Source organism: Delphinus delphis, chromosome 19 (assembly GCF_949987515.2).
Source record: "Delphinus delphis chromosome 19, mDelDel1.2, whole genome shotgun sequence".
NCBI classification, from domain to species: domain Eukaryota; kingdom Metazoa; phylum Chordata; class Mammalia; order Artiodactyla; family Delphinidae; genus Delphinus; species Delphinus delphis.
In genome coordinates, this window is record NC_082701.1 from 59,153,246 (window position 1) to 59,171,521 (window position 18,276).

At 46.7% G+C, this 18,276-nt stretch overlaps 1 protein-coding gene and 1 non-coding gene across 4 annotated transcripts in view; one reads left to right on the forward strand and one right to left on the reverse strand.

The window, feature by feature from the left end:
- The window catches only part of MPRIP (myosin phosphatase Rho interacting protein), a 136,424-nt gene that overhangs the window by 101,590 nt on the left and 16,558 nt on the right, over positions 1 to 18,276 (reverse strand). The gene's annotated exons all lie outside the window — the stretch shown is intronic.
- Positions 9,567 to 9,639, forward strand: TRNAG-CCC (transfer RNA glycine (anticodon CCC)). The gene has a single exon. It is a non-coding gene; the product is annotated as a tRNA-Gly (tRNA).

The following is an 18,276-nucleotide window of genomic DNA, read 5'->3' on the forward strand; positions in this document are numbered from 1 at the left end:
TGACCCAGAATTCCACTCCTAGGTATATACAACCCCAAGAAAACTGGAAGCAGGTGCTCAAGTAAAAACTTGGACATGACCGTTCACAGCAGCACTATACACAATAGCCGGAAGGTAGAAACAACCCCAATGTCCATAGCAGATGAATGGATAAAGAAAATGTGGTCCATCCAAACAATGTAACGTCATTCAGAAATAAAAAGGCATGAAGTACTGACACGCTACAACATGGTTGAACCTTTCACTTAAAGACGTTATGCTTTAAGTGAAAGAAGACAGACACAAAAGACCACAAACTGCATGATTCCAGTTATATGAAAGGTCCAAAATAAGGAACTCCACAGAAGCAGAAAGCAGATGAGAGGTAGCCAGGATGTGGAGGGAGCAGGAAATGGGGAGTGGCTGCTAACAGGTATGGGGTTTCTTTGGGGGTGATGAAAATGTTCTGGAATTAGACAGTGGAGTCAGCTGCATGAACTTGTGAGTACGCTAAAAATTACTAAATCGTATGCTTTAAACGAGTGAATTTTGGGACTTCCCTTGTGGTCCAGTGGGTAAGACTCCACACTCCCAATGCAGGGGGGCCAGGTTCGATCCCTGGTCAGGGCACTAGATCCCGCATGCCTGCCACAACTAGGAGTCCACGTGCTGCAACTAAGACCCGGAGCAGCCAAAATAAGCAAGTAAGTAAATAAATATCTTTTAAAGAGTGAATTTTATGGTATATGAATTATCTCAAAAATTGCACGAGAAAAAATATACCTGAGCACAGCGTGTGGCCTAAAATACTTAATAAATGCTGGCTATTTTTATATTTTTTATATCCAAAGCGTCCCCCTGGCCCCCCAGATACTGGCAGTAGGAGTTCAACAGGAGCTAAAAGATAAAGACAGACACTCAAGACTCCACCTCCCTTTTTTTAAGCCATACCCAGATCCTGAGAAAGGGCTGGGAAAGGCACAACCAGGCCAATGTGTGCACTGCCCTTTGGAGGGCAGCAACACAAATTAAAGCCCAAACCCTCTGCCTGCTATTTACACACATAGACTATCTCCGGGTAAGCCCTAGGGGTCCTCTTAGCATGCTTTTTATTCAACATTTCCAAACTGGGAGGCCCTGTCACACCACCTCATTTTGAAAAGCTGTGTAGTCTGTGACTCACAGAGGGAAGGTCACTTGCCAGAGGTCACAGAGCATGGGGGGTGAGCCTCTTTTCTTGGCTTCTGCAGGGTCCTCAGGCCCCCAGGGGAAGCACTGGCTTTTCCCTGTGAACAGAAAGAAGGGCTTCGGGCAAGGGGTATGGAGTCGGCTGAAGGAAAGAAGCGAGACTGGCGTTGATGAAACATGGGGGGGCTTCCCTGGTGGCGCAGTGGTTGAGAATCCGCCTGCCAGCACAGGGGACGCGGGTTCGAGCCCTGGTCCGGGAAGATCCCACGTGCCACGGAGCAACTAAGCCCGTGCGCCACAACTACTGAGCCCACATGCCACAACTACTGAAGCCCGCACGCCTAGAGCCCGTGCTCCACAACAAAGAAAAGCCACAGCAGTGAGAAGCCTGCGCGCCGCAAAGAAGAGTAGCCCCCGTACCCTGCGATTAGAGAAAGCCCACACGCAGCAATGAAGACCCAACACAGCCATAAATAAATAAACAAATTGATTTTTTAAAAAAGATATACTAATGTCTATAGGCAGGAAAAAACATTAAAAAAAGAAAAGAAAGCAAGCAACAGGGGAGTGGGTGCTGGCAGGGGACCAAGAGTTAGAGGGACATGACTCAGAAGGACCATGGGGTGTGTGGAATGAAATGCTGCCTGGGAAAGCAGAAGCAAAGAGAATAGAGGTCTGTTTTCTCAGCAAACACCAGCGGCACCCAGCCATCCCCCAGGCATGCGAGCACACTTGGCCTCTCTCTGCACACAGGGCGGAGAGGTCTGTGCTGGGGGACGACCCCATGTGTACCCCGGCCAGGTGACTCCCCCACATGGCCGCTGGGCCTGCAGTTCCCTGACCTGTAAAATCAGGAGGTTAGACCCCAAGGCCGTGTCTCCTCCGTTTCTGTCTGGCTTTGATCGTACATCACCCTCCTCATTTCTGGCTGCAGGGCTTTGGGGCGACTTCACATTATCAGCTACACCTACCTGCCCTTTCCTCAAAAGGGGCAGTGGGAGACCTGCGACTGGCACAAGTCCCTCAGAACCTGGCCCGAAATCAGCATCGTTATTCGCTCAACAACCATCTACTCAGGGAGCCTGCCAGCATCCACCTCACTTGGCCAAGACTTCCATATACGGATCACCCCAAAGGGGACCCATCTGGGCAGGTCGTCCTAAAAGGTGGGAAGGCTGGGCCAGTAGAGGGCACAGGGCAAGAAACAAGTACTCTAGCAGCCTGGGAAGTGGGTAACGTTCCACAAGAGCATTTACCAAGGCAAATCCATAGTGACAGAAGGCAGACGGGGGTTGCCCAGGGCAGAGGGGATGGAAGGATTGTGGGGAGTGACAGCTACAGGGTTTCTTTTGGGGATGATGAAAGCATTCTAAAATTGATTGTGATGACAGTTGCACATCTCTGGGAGTATACTAAAACCATCAAATTGTACACTTTAAGTAGGTCAATTGTATATGGTATGTGAAGAATTATCTCAATAAAGCTGTTTAAAAAAAAACATTTACAAATGTTTGTAAGGCAAACATGTAAGGCAGTGGGGAAGCAGAGATAAATAAGAAACTGCTCCTACCTTCATGGGTTCACAGTCCACAGGAAATGTAAACTAATGAGTCCTTCTCCCAAAGCCAAGAAAAGCCAAGTCTAAGCTAAGAAAGCCAAGTCTAAGGAAGCGGGGGGGGGGGGGGGGGGGGGGGGGGGGAAGGTTGCGGGGGCAGGGATTCGCTACGTAAGTTTTCAAGTGACTCTGTGCTCTGCGCCCCCCACCCCCAGCCAGATTTGGGAAACTTCAGTCAAAGAGACAGGGACAAAAGTTTCCAAGGACAATGAGCTGGTCCCCTGGTTTGTAGCAAGCGAGCTAGGACATACTAGACAGCATCCAGAGGGAAGCCCAAGGCAGCAGCTCAGGTCTGCTGGGGCCGGGAGTGGGGCAAAGGGCTAACAGGGCAGACTTGGCGTCCACAGCTGGGTGACGAGAACCTCCAGATGTCCAGTGCGCAACGCTAGGGTCGTCAGGGGACAGGAAGGTACCTGCCACCCTGCACTGCCATCCAAGCAAGCAAACAAACAGGGAACAACCAACCTGTGAGAAGGAGGGTGGCCTGGGGCGGAGAGGACTCGCTGGCACGGGCACAGCTAAAGTGAAGACAGAGGCAGGAGCCCGTCCACCAGTGCAGCGCGGCTTGGCTGCCGCCCTCCTTCAACTCATCAGCACCTGGAACCCCGTCCACAGGCCTGGAGAGCCACACACCAGGACACCCCGCTCTCTCAGGTAACCCCATAGGCATGGAAGGGCGCCCCAGAGGAGCTGCTGCTCCCACTATTTCTCAGACTGTCTAAAAATGGCAACAGCAGACCCAGCCATGCCAGTGAGTCCAGAAACACCCACCACAGCCTCTGTCCCCATGGGAGAGGCTCACAAGCAGACAGAGGTTTTGTAGGGCAGCATTCCTCCCTCTCTTGCCTCATCTTTTCTGGGGCGGGGCGGGGCCTCTGACAGGACCGAAGGCACCCTCTTCCTGGGAGCCCCCCAAAAACCTGACGTACGAACTGTGGCAACCCCAAAGGCGGCTGGCACAGGAAGTGGGCTCTAGAAACTCTTAATGGTATGTAGTTCTGCTGCTGTTTTCTGGCTGGGCAGCTGGGGTTTTACTTTAAGGGGCAGCGGGAAAAGGAGAAGCAGGTAACTCTTGTCAACACTGAGGACCCAAAAGATGGGACTGAGTTCTGCTTCAGGCAGGCCACCTGGGAAGAAGCACCAGACCTGTGCAGAAGTCACCACCTGAGAGCACCCGCTGAGCCTCTTCCCTTCCGATTAAACTGAGCCATGCCCTGCAAACCCAATAAACCAGAGGCTACGCTTCCGGCTGATCTCTGGGAAGAGACTGCTGGTGGCCTAGGCATTCTCCTCAGCCCAAAGCCCTTCTGAAAATGGTCACTGGAAATTTCTGCTTCAAGATAGGGTAGATGTAAATGTTCCCTATGCCTCCCACTAAGTACAAATAAAACCCTGGACACTGTATATAAGACAAACCTAAGAAGACTCAAAAAGATGGAGAGTAGAAGGCAGAGGGGCTGGGAACCTCGAGACCCAAGGAACCATACAGAGGTGTAACGCCCTGGATTTCTTTCTGCCTCACTGTCCCAGACTGGAGTCTGGAGGAGGGGCAACTTGGAAGTGCCAACGGGCGCAGACCAAAAACACAGAAGCCCCAGTAAAGGCCCTATCTGGCTGAAGAACCGGGGAAGAACAACTTGGCAAGACAGAGAACTCTTAGACAATAACTGTCCTACTCCAGCCGGACACCAAAGAACAGAGAGCCACACCCTCACCCCCACCAGCAGAAGCCAGACTTCCCTTTGCCGGCCAAGAGGCGCCCCAGCACCCCTACCAGGGAGGTGTCAGGCAGTCAGGCAGGGAGCTGGGACTTTCAGCCCCACCCAGCAGTAACAGGTCTCCTCCCTCTCCCTCCTGGTACAACGTCAGAGGAGGACACCTGGGGAGCTGAACCCCACACCCTGCATCAGTAACAAGGGATCTCCTGCCTCAAGTATCACTGGAGCCCAAGTGAGGAGCCAGATTTCTACCTCCACCTAAAAGTAAAAGGCAGCAGCCCTGCTTCCCCTGCTGCATCAGTGTTAGAAAAAGCCGACTGAAAGAGAAGGAAGGGTCAAACACAACCTGCAGTCACCTAATGTGACACAAAAATGTCCAGATTTCAATTGAAAAATCACCATGATACCAAGAACCAGGAAGGTTGCAAACTGAATGAACGAAGACAGATGCCAACACCGAGGTGACAGGCATGTCACAGTTATCTGATGAAGATTTAAAACAGCCATGCTAAATGGTTCAACAAGAAATTATGAACATGCTTGGAATAAACAAAAAACACAGATAGCCTGAGCAAAGAAACAGAAGCTATAAGAGCCATACGGAAATTCTGAAACTGAAAAATACAATAACTGAAATTAAAAGTTCAATGGATGGGCTCAACAGCAGAATGATGGGAACCATGGAATGAATCAGTGAGCTGGAATACAAAAGCACAGAAATTACCCAATCAAATAACAGAGAGAAAACAGACTGAAAAAAATAAGTAAGAGAAGAACAGAGTCTCAGGGACCTGTGGGACTATAACAAAAGATCTAACATTTGTGTCATCAGAGTCCTGGAAGGAAAGAAGGGTAGGGTACAAATATACTCAGAGAGAGAATAACTGAAAACTTCCCAAACTTGGCAAGAATGGTAACCTATAAATTCAAGAAGCTGAGTGAACTCCAAAGGATAAATCCAAAAAAATCCACACCAAGACACATTAAAACAAATTTCTGAAAACTAAAGCCCAAGAAAAAATCTTGAAAGTAACCAGAGAAAAACAACAGGTTTTGGATAGGAGAAACCAAATATAATGATTTGGGCTTAACCACAAAGGCCAGAGGGAAGTAGCACAATACTTTTCAGGTGCTAAAAGAAAACAACTGTCAACCCAGAATCCTGTAACCAATAAAAATATCTTTCAGGAACAAAAGGGAAATCAAGACATTCTCAGATGAAGGAAAACTAAGAGAAATAGTTAGCAGACCTACATTTACAAAATGGTTACAGGAAGTTCTCTAAACAGAAAGGAAATGATAAAAGAAGGAAACCTGAGTAAGCAAAACTACCTGTAACCAGGCTTTCCTTGAGTTTTCTAGATTATGCTTGATGAACAAAGCAAAAATTATAACACTATCTAATGTGGTTCTGAATCATGTAGAGGAAATATTTAAGACACTTACATAGGGAATGGTAAAAGGAGGTAAAGGGAGGTACTCCCTTTACTTGAACTGGTAAAATGACACCACCAACAGAGCGTGTAAGTTATGCATATACAATGAAACTCCTAGAGCAGCCACTAAAAAAAATCTACACTGAAAAAATCACCATAGATAAATCTTGAAATTTATCGTAAAAAAAAAAAAAGAAATTCTAAAAAAAACCCAAAAGATCAAGAAGGAAGAGAAATAAAAATCAAAGAGGGGTTTCCCTGGTGGCACAGTGGTTAAGAATCCGCCTGCCAATGCAGGGGACATGGGTTCGAGCCCTGGTCCAGGAAGATACCACAGAGCAACTAAGCCCATGTGCCACTACTACTGAGCCTGCGCGCGAGAACCCATAAGCCACAACTACTGAGCCCATGTGCCACAACTACTGAAGCCCATGTGCCTAGAGCCCATGCTCTGCAACAAGAGAAGTCACCGCAGTGAGAAGCCCGCACACCACAACGAAGAGTAGCACCCACTTGCCCCAACTAGAGAAAGCCCTCGTGTAGCAATGAAGACCCAATGCAGCCAAAAATAAATAAATAAATTTATTTAAAAAAAAAAAAAGATAACGAAGGACTATTACAAACAATTCTACAAACTTTAACTTGACAACTTAGATGAAACGGACCAACTTCTCAAAAAACATAGACAATCTGAATGACCCTATAACTATTAAAGAAACTAAGTATGTAATTTAAAAATTCCCCAAAAAAGAAATCTCCAGGCTCAGAGGGTTTCATTGGAGAATTCTACCAAATGTCTAAAGAAGAATTAACACCAATTCTACACAGTCTTTTCTAGAAAAAGAAAAAGTAAGAAACACTGCCCAATTCATTTTATGAAGACAGTATTAACTAGATATCACAATCAGACACGATACCAAAAAAGGGGACAAAAAAGAACAACTATGGACCAATATCCCTCATGAATATAGATGCAAAAATCAACAAAGAATTAGCAAATAGAAGTCCGCAATATATTTAAAGCATTATACACCATGACCAAGTGGGGTTTATTCCAGGGATGCAAGGCTGGTTTACTATTTAAAAATCAATCAGTGTTATCCACCATAATAACAGGCTAAAGAAGAAAAATTCTGTGGTCACATCAATTAATGCAGAAAAAGCATTTGACAAAATTCAACACCCATTCATTTAAAAAACATGAACAACAACAAAACCCCTCAGAAAAGTAGAAATAGAAAGGAACTTCCTCAACTGACAAAGAGCATCTACAAAAAACCTAGAGCTGACATTATACATAATGGTGAAAGACTAAATGCTTCCCCTCTAAGATCAGAAACTAGGCAATGTTGTCCATTCTTAGAACTCTTATTCAACATAGTGCTAGACTATCTAGTCAGTGCAATAAGGCAAGTAAAGGAAATAAAAGACACAGATTGGGAAGAAGAAATAAAGTATTTACAGATGACACAACTGTCTATGTAGAAAATCACAAGGAATCTATTTTAAAAAAAGAACTCCTAGAACTAGTGAGTTCAACAGGTTATAGTATATAAGATCGGTATATGAAAATCAACTGTATTTCTACGTATTAGTAATGAATATGTGGACACCAAAATTAAAAATAAAATACCCCCAGAGATAAACCCACGCACATATGGTCACCTTATCTTTGACAAAGGAGGCAGAAATGTACAGTGGAGAAAGGACAGACTATTCAATAAGTGGTGCTGGGAAAACTGGACAGCTACATGTAAAAGTATGAGATTAGATCACTCCCTAACACCATACACAAAAGTAAGCTCAAAATGGATTAAAGACCTAAATGTAAGGCCAGAAACTATCAAACTCTTAGAGGAAAACATAGGCAGAACACTCTATGACATAAATCACAGCAAGTCCTTTTTGACCCACCTCCTAGAGAAATGGAAATAAAAACAAAAGTAAACAAATGGGACCTAATGAAACTTAAAAGCTTTTGCGCAGCAAAGGAAACCATAAACAAGACCAAAAGACAACCCTCAGAATGGGAGAAAATACTTGCAAATGAAGCAACGGACAAAGGATTAATCTCCAAAATTTATAAGCAGCTCATGCAGCTTAATAACAAAAAAACAAACAACCCAATCCAAAAATGGGCAGAAGACCTAAATAGACATTTCTCCAAAGAAGATATACAGAGTGCCAACAAACACATGAAAGAATGCTCAACATCACTAATCATTAGAGAAATGCAAATCAAAACTACAATGAGATATCATCTCACACCAGTCAGAATGGCCATCATCAAAAAATCTAGAAACAATAAATGCTGGAGAGGGTGTGGAGAAAAGGGAACCCTCTTACACTGTTGGTGGGAATGTAAATTGATACAGCCACTGTGGAGAACAGTATGGAGGTTCCTTAAAAAGCTACAAATAGAACTACCATATGACCCAGCAATCCCACTACTGGGCATATACCCTGAGAAAACCATAATTCAAAAAGAGTCATGTACCAAAATGTTCATTGCAGCTCTATTTACAATAGCCCAGAGATGGAAACAACCTAAGTGTCCATCATCGGATGAATGGATAAAGAAGATGTGGCACATATATACAATGGAATATTACTCAGCCATACAAAGAGACGAAATTGAGCTATTTGTAATGAGGTGGATAGACCTAGAGTCTGTCATACAGAGTGAAGTAAGTCAGAAAGAGAGAGACAAATACCGTATGCTAACACATATATATGGAATTTAAAAAAAAAATGTCATGAAAAACCTAGGGGTGAAACAGGAATAAAGACACAGACTTACTAGAGAATGGACTTGAGGCTATGGGGAGGGGGAAGGGTAAACGGTGACAAAGCGATAAAGAGGCATGGACATATATACACTACCAAAAGTAAGGTAGTTAGCTAGTGGGAAGCAGCCGCATAGCACAGGGAGATCAGCTCGGTGCTTTGTGACCGCCTGGAGGGGTGGGATAGGGAGGGTGGGAGGGAGGGAGACGCAAGCGGGAAGAGATATGGGAATATATGTATATATATAACTGATTCATTTTGTTGTGAAGCTGAAACTAACATACCATTGTAAAGCAATTATACTCCAATAAAGATGTTAAAAAATAAATTAATTAATTAAAAAAAAATAAAAAAAATAAAATACCACTTGCAATTGTTAAAAAAAATGAAATAGTTAGGTGTAAATCTAACAAAACATGTACAGGAACTGCATGCTGAAAACTACACAATGCTGATGAAAAATCAAAGAAGACATAAATAAATGGGAGAGACATATTGTGTTCATAGACTGGACGATTCTAAATTGTCAATAGTCCCCAAACTGATATATAAGCTTAATTCAATTCCTAACAAAAGCTCACAAAGACTTTTTTGCAGATATAGACAAGATTATTCTAAAATTTATACGGAAAGGCAAAGGAACTACGTTTAATTAAAAAGAAGAAGACAGAGGGAGGAATCCATCTATCTGATTATAAGATTTATTATATATCCACAGTAATCAAAGCTGTGGTATTAATGGAAAGTTAGACACATAGATTAATGGAACAGACTGGAAAACCCAGAAACAGACCCACACAAATGTGCCCAATTTAACTTTGAACAAAGGTGCTAAAAGGGACTTCCCTGGTGGTCCAGTGGTTAAGACTCCGCACTCCCAATGCAGGGGGCCCAGGTTCAATCCCTGGTCAGGGAACTAGATCCTGCATGCCACAACTAAGACCTGGTGCAACCAAATAAAAAAATAAATATATTTTTTCAAAAAGATACTCCATGCGTCCACTGCAGGGGCACAGGTTGATCCCTGGTTGAGGAACTGAGATCCCACGTGCTGCACGGCGAGGCACCCCCCCACAAAAAAAAAACGAAGGTGCTAAAAATTTCAGGGGAGGAGTGACAGTCTTTCAACAAATGGTACTGTAGCAACTGGACATCCATAGGCAAAAAATAAATAAAGCTCAATCCTACACAAAAATTAACTCAAAATGGAGCACACACTTAAATTGGCAATTTGGACCACATTAAAATTTAAAATATTTGTTTTACAAAAGGCCCTACTAGGAGGGTGAAAAAATAAGAGTGGGATAAAATATTTGCAAACCACATATCTAACAAAGGATTAGTATCTAGAATATATAAAGACCTCTCAAAACTCAATAATAAAAAAAACCAAACAACCCAGTTAGAACATGGGCAAAAGACATGAAAAGATATTTCACAGAAGATATACATACGGCAAATAAATACATGAAAAGATGTTCAACATCATTAGCTATTAGGGAAATGCAAATTAAAACCACATGAGAGGGACTTCCCTGGTGGTGCAGTGGTTAAGAATCCGCCTGCCAATGCAGGGTACACGGGTTCAAGCCCTGGTCCAGGAAAATCCCACATGCCGCAGAGCAACTAAGCCCGTGCACCACAACTACTGAGCCTGCGCTCTAGAGTTCACGAGCCACAACTACTGAAGCCCACGCGCCTAGAGCCCGTGCTCTGCCTGCGCACCTCAACGAAGAGCAGCCCCCGCTCGCCACAACTAGAGAAGGCCCACACGCAGCAACAAAGACCCAACGCAGCCAAAAATAAATAAATAAATTTATTTTTTTAAAAGAATGAGATACTACTACACACCTATCAGAATGACTAAAATTAACAATGGTGACAACGGGGCTTCCCTGGTGGCGCAGGGGTTGAGAGTCCGTCTGCCGATGCAGGGGACACGGGTTCATGCCCCGGTCCGAGAAGATCCCACATGCCGCAGAGCGGCTGGGCCCACGAGCCATGACTGCTGAGCCTGCACATCCAGAGCCTGCGCTCCGCAACGGGAGAGGCCACAACAGTGAGAGGCCTGCGTACCGCAAAAGAAAAAAAAAAAAAATGGTGACAACACCAAATGCTGACAAGGATGTGAAGAAACTCGTATGTTGTTGGAGGGAATATAAAATGGTACAGCCACTCTGAAAAACAGTTTAGCAGGTTCTTTAAACACTAAACACGCGACTACAACATAATCCAGGAACCGCATTCCTGGGCATTTATTACAGAGAAATAAAAGCTTACACTCACACAAAAACTGTACATGAGTGGCTACTGCATTTTTATCTGTAAAGGCCAAAAAAAACCCTGGAAGCAATGCAGATGTCCTTCAGCGAATGAGTGGTTAAGCCGTGTACACCATGGAATACTAGTAAGCAATAAAAAGGAAACAACTGGTGATGCACACAACCTGGATGAATCTCCAGAGAATTAGGATGAGTGAAAAAAGTCAATCCTTGAAAGGTTACATGATGTATGATTCCACGGATATAGCATCCTTGAAATGTGGAATTTCTAGAAACGGAGAACAGATTTGCGGCTGCCAGGAGTTAAGGAGGCAACAAGGGTAGGAGGTGCAGGATGTGTGGTTGTGAGGGACCCTGCGGGGGTGCAAGCCTCCTGCATCTTGACTGCAGGGATGTTGAGATCCTGCTGACTGTGACATTGTGCTGTAATTTTACAAGATGTTACCACTGGGGAAAACTGGGGAAAGAGTACACAGGATCTCTCTGGATTGTATCTTACAACTGCATGCAAAACTACAATTATCTCAAAATAAAAAGTTTAATTTAAAAACAGTCTACAGGGCTTCCCTGGTGGCGCAGTGGTTAAGAATCCACCTGCCAATCAATGCAGGGAACACAGGTTCGAGCCCTGGTCGGGGAAGATCCCACATGTCGCGGAGCAACTAAGCCCGTGTGCCACAACTACTGAGCCTGTGCTCTAGAGCCCACGAGCCACAACTACTGAAGCCCATGCACCACAACTACTGAAGCCCGTGTGCCTACAGCCCATGCTCTGCAACAAGAGAAGCCACTGCAATGAGAAGCCCATGTACCACAACGAAGATCCAATGCAGCCAAAAATAAATAAATAAAACAACTAAATTTTTAAAATATATATATTTTTAAAAATCTACAAACAACAAATGCTGGAGAGGATGTGGAGAAAAGGGAACCCTCTTGCACTGTTGGTGGGAATGTAAATTGATACAGCTACTATGGAGAACACTATGGAGGTTCCTTAAAAAACTAAAAATAGAATTACCATATGACCCAGCAATCCCACTACAGGGCATATATCCAGAGAAAATCGTAATTCAAAAAGACACATGCACCCCAATGTTCACTGCAGCACTATTTACAGTAGCCAGGTCATGGAAGCAACCTAAATGCCCATCAACAGACGAATGGATAAAGAAGATGTGGTACATGTATACAGTGGAATATTAGCCATAAAAAGGAATGAAATTGGGTCATTCGTAGAGACGTGGATGGACCTAGAGACTGTCATACAGAGTGAAGTAAGTCTGAAAGAGAGAAACAAATATCGTATATTAACACATATATGGGGAATCTAGAAAAATGGTACAGATGAACCGTTTTGCAAGGCAGAAATTGAGACACAGATGCAGAGAACAAATGTATGGACACCAAGGGAGGAAAGTGTGTGCGGGGGGAATGAACTGGAGACTGGGATTGACATATATATGCTAATATGTATAAAACAGATAACTAATAAGAACCTGCTGTATAAAAAATAAATATAATAAAATTCAAACGAACAAAAAAAACCTGTTACTTCAGAATACTCCCTGCACCCACATATGAGCGTTTACCCCTGGAAGGGGACCCATCGCAGCCCCAGAACACAGAGGCTCCAGCCACAAAAGCCTCTGCAGTCCAGAGGGGTCATGCCCAGGCAAGGCGGCCCTGCATGGCCCTCAGCTGTGCTGCATGAGCTCCACTGGCCTTTCCACCAGCTTCTCCTGAGGCCACAGGCACACATGCATACACCTTCTCTGAGGCCTGTGGACTTGACCATGGCGAGATTCTTCAGCCCCTTTCCCCCTCGCCACCCTCCTCAGGCAGATCTGCGTTGCATCAAGGACAGCCTGATGTCTCGACTCAGGCCAAGTGGGTGGGCTGCAGGCAGGTGAAGGAGCAAACACCCTGGCTGGCTTTATACAGCGTGGTCAAGCTGCCACACGGATGCCTCCCAGACACATCCAGGCCTCTGCACACAGCTGCCCGATCACAACCAGCTCCAAGGCGTCCAGAACATTACATGCACGTCTCTCAGTTTCACCGTGCCCATCTGAGGCTCAAAGAGAGCAGACATCAGTGACAGATTTCTGCCAGGCGGTGAAGCTCAGTTTTCTGTCCCCTCAGATTCACCCGCCCTCAGAGTGCACAGGGCATTGAGAAAGGCAGTCAGACACGCCACACAGTATGGCAACATAGAGGGAGCACCCAAAACTATCCCTGCAGAAATGTGGGTACCACCTTCCGACCCCCTGCTAACACCCCATCATCCTAAAGGCGCTCTACGGACTGGGGCCCCTCACTTCCAAAGCTGACCCCCCGACACAAACACCTCTACTCCACGGACTAGGGTAATTCCCTGTCCCCTGTGCAGGTCCCCTCAAAATCCCATGCCCAGGGGGCTTCCCTGGTAGTCCAGTGGATAAGACTCCACTCTCCCAATGCAGGGGGCATGGGTTCAGTCCCTGGTCAGGGAACTAGATCCCACATGCATGCCATAACTAAGAGTTCACATGCCACAATAAGGAGCTGCTGAGCCGCAACTAAGGAGCCCATGTGCCGCAACCAAGAAGCCAGCGAACCACAACTAAGGAGCCTGCCTGCCGCAACTAAGACCCAATGCAACCTAAATAAATAAATAAATATTAAATAAAAAAAGAAAAAATCCCACGCCTGGGTCTTCCCTGGTGGTCCAGTGGTTAAGAATCCGCCTTCCAATGCAGGGGACACGGGTCTGACCCCTGGTCAGGGAACTATGATCCCACATGCTGCGGGACAGCTAAGCCCGTGCACTCTAGAGCCCACGTGCCACAACTAGAGAGCCTCAGCACTGCAACTACTGAGCCCACGCAGCACAACTAAAGAGAATCCCCGCATGCTGCAACGAAGATCCTGCCTGCCACAACTAAGACCCGATGAAGCCAAATAATTAATAAATAAATAAATATATATATATTTTTAAAACGCAAGCCCCCTTCAAGTACAGTAACCAACCCAAAGCCAGATGCTTACTGAGAACTTCCTGGGGCTCCTCCTGCTGAGCTGCTCTTACACTTACACCTCCCCGTGGAAAGAAAACCACCTTAGGCCTCTGGGCTTTGCACAGCAGTTCTCTGCGTGGAGGGCTCTTCACCACATCCTGCTGGCAACGGTCTGCTCGCCCCTAAGACCCATCTCCCAGCCCCGCGCCATCTCCATCCCTCCCGTTTCCACACCTTCGCCCAGTGAGGTGCCCAGTGCAAAGCAGGGCCGAGTGATCGGGATGAGTCAGTGGACACACTGATGCGTCACCCAACTGCTCCCTACTTGTTCTCTGGGTGCTGCTGTGAGGGCTCCCGGCCAAGGCTGGGTGAGCCCGGGCCACACCTCTGCCTTCCACACTCAGAGCCCGGTCACCGGGAGGAACCGGTCCACCCCCGACACTAAGGGACAAACCAGCACGCTGAGGAGCACACAGACAGGCTGACCTCCAACCGTCTCTCCCTTTCCTGAATCCAATCCCCAACCAACACTGTGTGCGCCACGCTGGCCTCGACAAAAGGCAGAAACACCACAGGGAAGCCAGCACTCTCGGGGAGCAGCCACGCGGCCACATGTGGCAAGAACCATGGTATTTCCATGCTCCTGCCCCCAGGAAACCCACCAGCCAGAAATGGAGTCTAAAGAAATAACACAGAGCAACAAACAGCTCCACTCACGACTTGGGAGCAACTTGCTGTCCAACAAGTCAATGGCTAAATGAATGCTGATCTATCAACTCTCTAAAATATTACACAGCAATCAGTTATAATTAATTAATTATAGATAACTATGAGGAAGTCAAGAAACCCTCTAGAGTATGAACCCACAGGACTCCCATCAAGTCAGTGCTCCCCACCCAGAGCTGGGGGCTTTTCTCTGCCTCCTGGGTGATCAGAGCCCTCTGGAAGTGTTCAGCAGAATTTCCCCACAAGCTGCTCTGAAGCTGCAATCACTCAAGGTATCAGAGATAAAAACATGAAACACATATAGTCCCCAAGGGGCATTCAGTCTAGTGAAGGGGACCAGGGATGTCTCCTTCAGGGAACCAAGGCAGGATGTGAAAATGTGGCCTATGATTTAAAAATACAGCAGGACTGAGTAAGATTGGGAGTCAACAAGAAAACAGCTATTGCGTTCACTGTTGGGATCATGAACAACTCTTGGGGGTTTTTGTTTGTTTACTTAACATCATTTTTTGTAAACTAATGCTACTATATAGCACTTACCAGATTTTTTGTTTTAATTAATTTATTTATTTATTTTAGTTATTTTTGGCTGCGTTGGGTCTTCGTTGCTGTGCGCGGGCGGGCTTTCTCTAGTTGCAGCGAGCGGGGGCTACTCTTTGTTGCAGTGCACGGTCTTCTCACAGTGGTAGCGTCTCTTGTTGCAGAGCACCGGCTCTAGGGTGCGCGGGCTTCAGTAAGTTGTGGCTCGCGGGCTCTAGAGCACAGGCTCAATAGTTGTGGTGCACGGGCTCAGTTGCTCAGCAGCATGTGGGATCTTCCCGGACCAGGGCTCAAACCCATGTCTCCTGCATTGGCAGGCAGATTCTTAACCGCTGCACCACCAGGGAAACCCCTAGATATTATTTTTTAAAAGGAAGGGAAGATGTTTGACTGCCCATGTATGCACGCCTTCTGATACAGCCTTGATCATTCCCAGCAGAAGATGAGGTTAGGGAACCCCTGTACTGCACTCTCCACCAACATGACCTAACAGTTCTGGGTAGTCAGTGTAAAGACCCCGGCCTGGGAGCCAGGAGGCCCAAGTTCAAGTCCTGGTTCCTTGACTTCATCACTGTGTAGCCCAGAACAAGACGCTACGGCTGTGAATCTCAGTTTCAACATCTACAATAAAAGGAAAATATATATATCCTTGCCATTAAAAAATTTTTAAATGACATCAGACACAAACACACACTGAGTCACTAAACAATCAATGCCTGAGAGTCAGGGACATAAATCCCAGCATCTACTCAGGCCCATGCACACAGCTGGTGTGTAGAGGCCAGCAGTGCTCAGGGGAATGAACCCCAAGTGTGAAGGTTAAGACTGTAGAGTATTCAAGGCCAGTCCAGATGGACCCCAGGACTCCTGACTCTGAGGGGAGGGGCAAAGCATGCAAACCCCACACAGGCTCCCGCACACAAGCCTGAACATATAACCTCCAAGCACAATGACCATCCCCATGAAAGTTCTTCAAGAAGAACAATCTCCAAGCAGCCTTGAAGAAGGATCCATACCTATGGGGGCCAGTATCCCAGCTTCGGGGAGATTCCTGGGGCAAAGATTTCTCTGGGCCCGATGTGGGGGGTTGAGGAGCTGCACTCAAGCATGAGGTGAGGGCAAATGGCCCTTTGGTAGAAGATTCACTGAAAGATCTATGGGCAGAAGGTGTGTAAATTGCAGCTAATATATCTTCTGTGGTTTTGAGGTTGGTTCCTTGACCTTCTTTTCCACAAAAGAGTTTCTGTGGAAACGCTTCCACACTCATAGCAAACAGGATGTATAATATTTTCTGCATTTCAATTCCAAAAGGAGAAACGATGCCTGGGTAGCAGCCGTCTGGCCATCTTTACAAGCTTGTAAATCATGGGAGATTCCAAGGTTGCCTGTCTCTTCTGGGATGTGTAGATGTTAAGTTAGTAAAAGGAAATGTGAGCAAATGTCCAAGTCAGTCGGACGCCTTGCCCCCGCCAAAACCTCGCTGTGTCCTGGCCACCCAAAGACCACTTCATCCAAGCACACCGCAGAGGGAGGCCTGTCAGCGGAGCTTGTGCCCACCTGCCTGACCCACACCTGGGTTAGCACACACCTCTACAGGCCAGTAGGGCCAAGACCCCAGGAACGTGGGGCTTCTCTTTTAGGACAAACCCGTCAGGGCCAACCAGCGTCAGCCATCACTGCAGATCCCTCAAGAGGCCACACCAGGCTTCTCCTCCCAATGCCACGTGGACCAAACTGTGTTGGAACTCGTCTCTAAGCCTCGTCCAAGGTGTCTCAATCAAGTCCTGGAGAATACTGTCCTATTGCTTTACAGACATTCAGTTCTAGACCCAAACTACATTCCTCCACGTGGGCACCACCTGCCGGCACGAGCGCCCAGGGCCTGTCATCTGCCTCTGAAAGTCAGGAGAGGACCGTCAGCTGCTGCGAAGATACGCACGATCGTGGGGCAGCCACCGTATGCAACTCAATGCCATCAGGGCCTAGGGCGAAGCCCAGCTTCCGAGAAAGGAAAGCATCAGGTATGTGGCCCTGAAGAAACACGTTCCCTCTGAGTGAGCACGTGGGAAGTCTGCTTGAAATGCCCATCGGTTTGCTCTGTTAGTCACAGCTGTCCCCACTGTCACCACAGCCAACGCTCACGGCTTACGAGGCGAGTCACTGCTCCAGGCACTTCACATCATGTACCCTGTGCCACTCTTCCATTTCACATACAAGGAAACCACCGTGTCTAAGCAGGTGTGAGTCAAGGCCACCTGGCCCCATATCTTGCCTTTAACCTCTCGACACCGCCCATCAGTGAGCCACTCCCAAAAGTAAAGGCTGGTACTATCCCAGCAGGATGCACGTTCCCAAGTGGGTGACTCTCCTTGGGGGTCTAGTCCTGACCAGCACCTCACTCAGGGCCTCCCCTAGACATCCCTGCAGCTGAGGCCTGGGGCCTGTGTGTAGTGCCAATGCATGGTCCCCGTAAGGAGTTCACTAGAGGATGAACCTCCACAAACCACCCTTCATGAAGCCGCCCACCCAGCTTGGCCAGGCACTACGGGCTGTGAAGGCATTTGGGGAGTGGACAGAGACCATGGGGCTCTTCTCCAGAAGGAGGAGTCTTTCGTACCTGTGGATGAAAGACGTAAGTGTGAGCACAGGCTCCCACCTCCACCCAGAGAAAGTAGAGCCTCAAATGTAGAGTAACCCTGTACATTTATCATCCAAACTGGGATACTTTGGGGAATGAGTAGGGAGCCTACTAATTACACAAGGACATGTGGCCCAGAAGAAAGAAACTTACAAGAAATGCAGTTTACCCATCTTTGCTGTCAAATGTCAGGATGCCAAGACAACAAAGCCACTGAGAATACCCACAACGAGACAAAGACACAAAAACTGGAGCTAAGGGTAAGGAACTCAGCACCAGGGAGCACAGAGGAGGGATCTGGGAGAGACCTCCGTGAGGAGCGAGCAAAGGCAACCTCAGAAATGGAGGTCAGGGGACATGCGACAGGG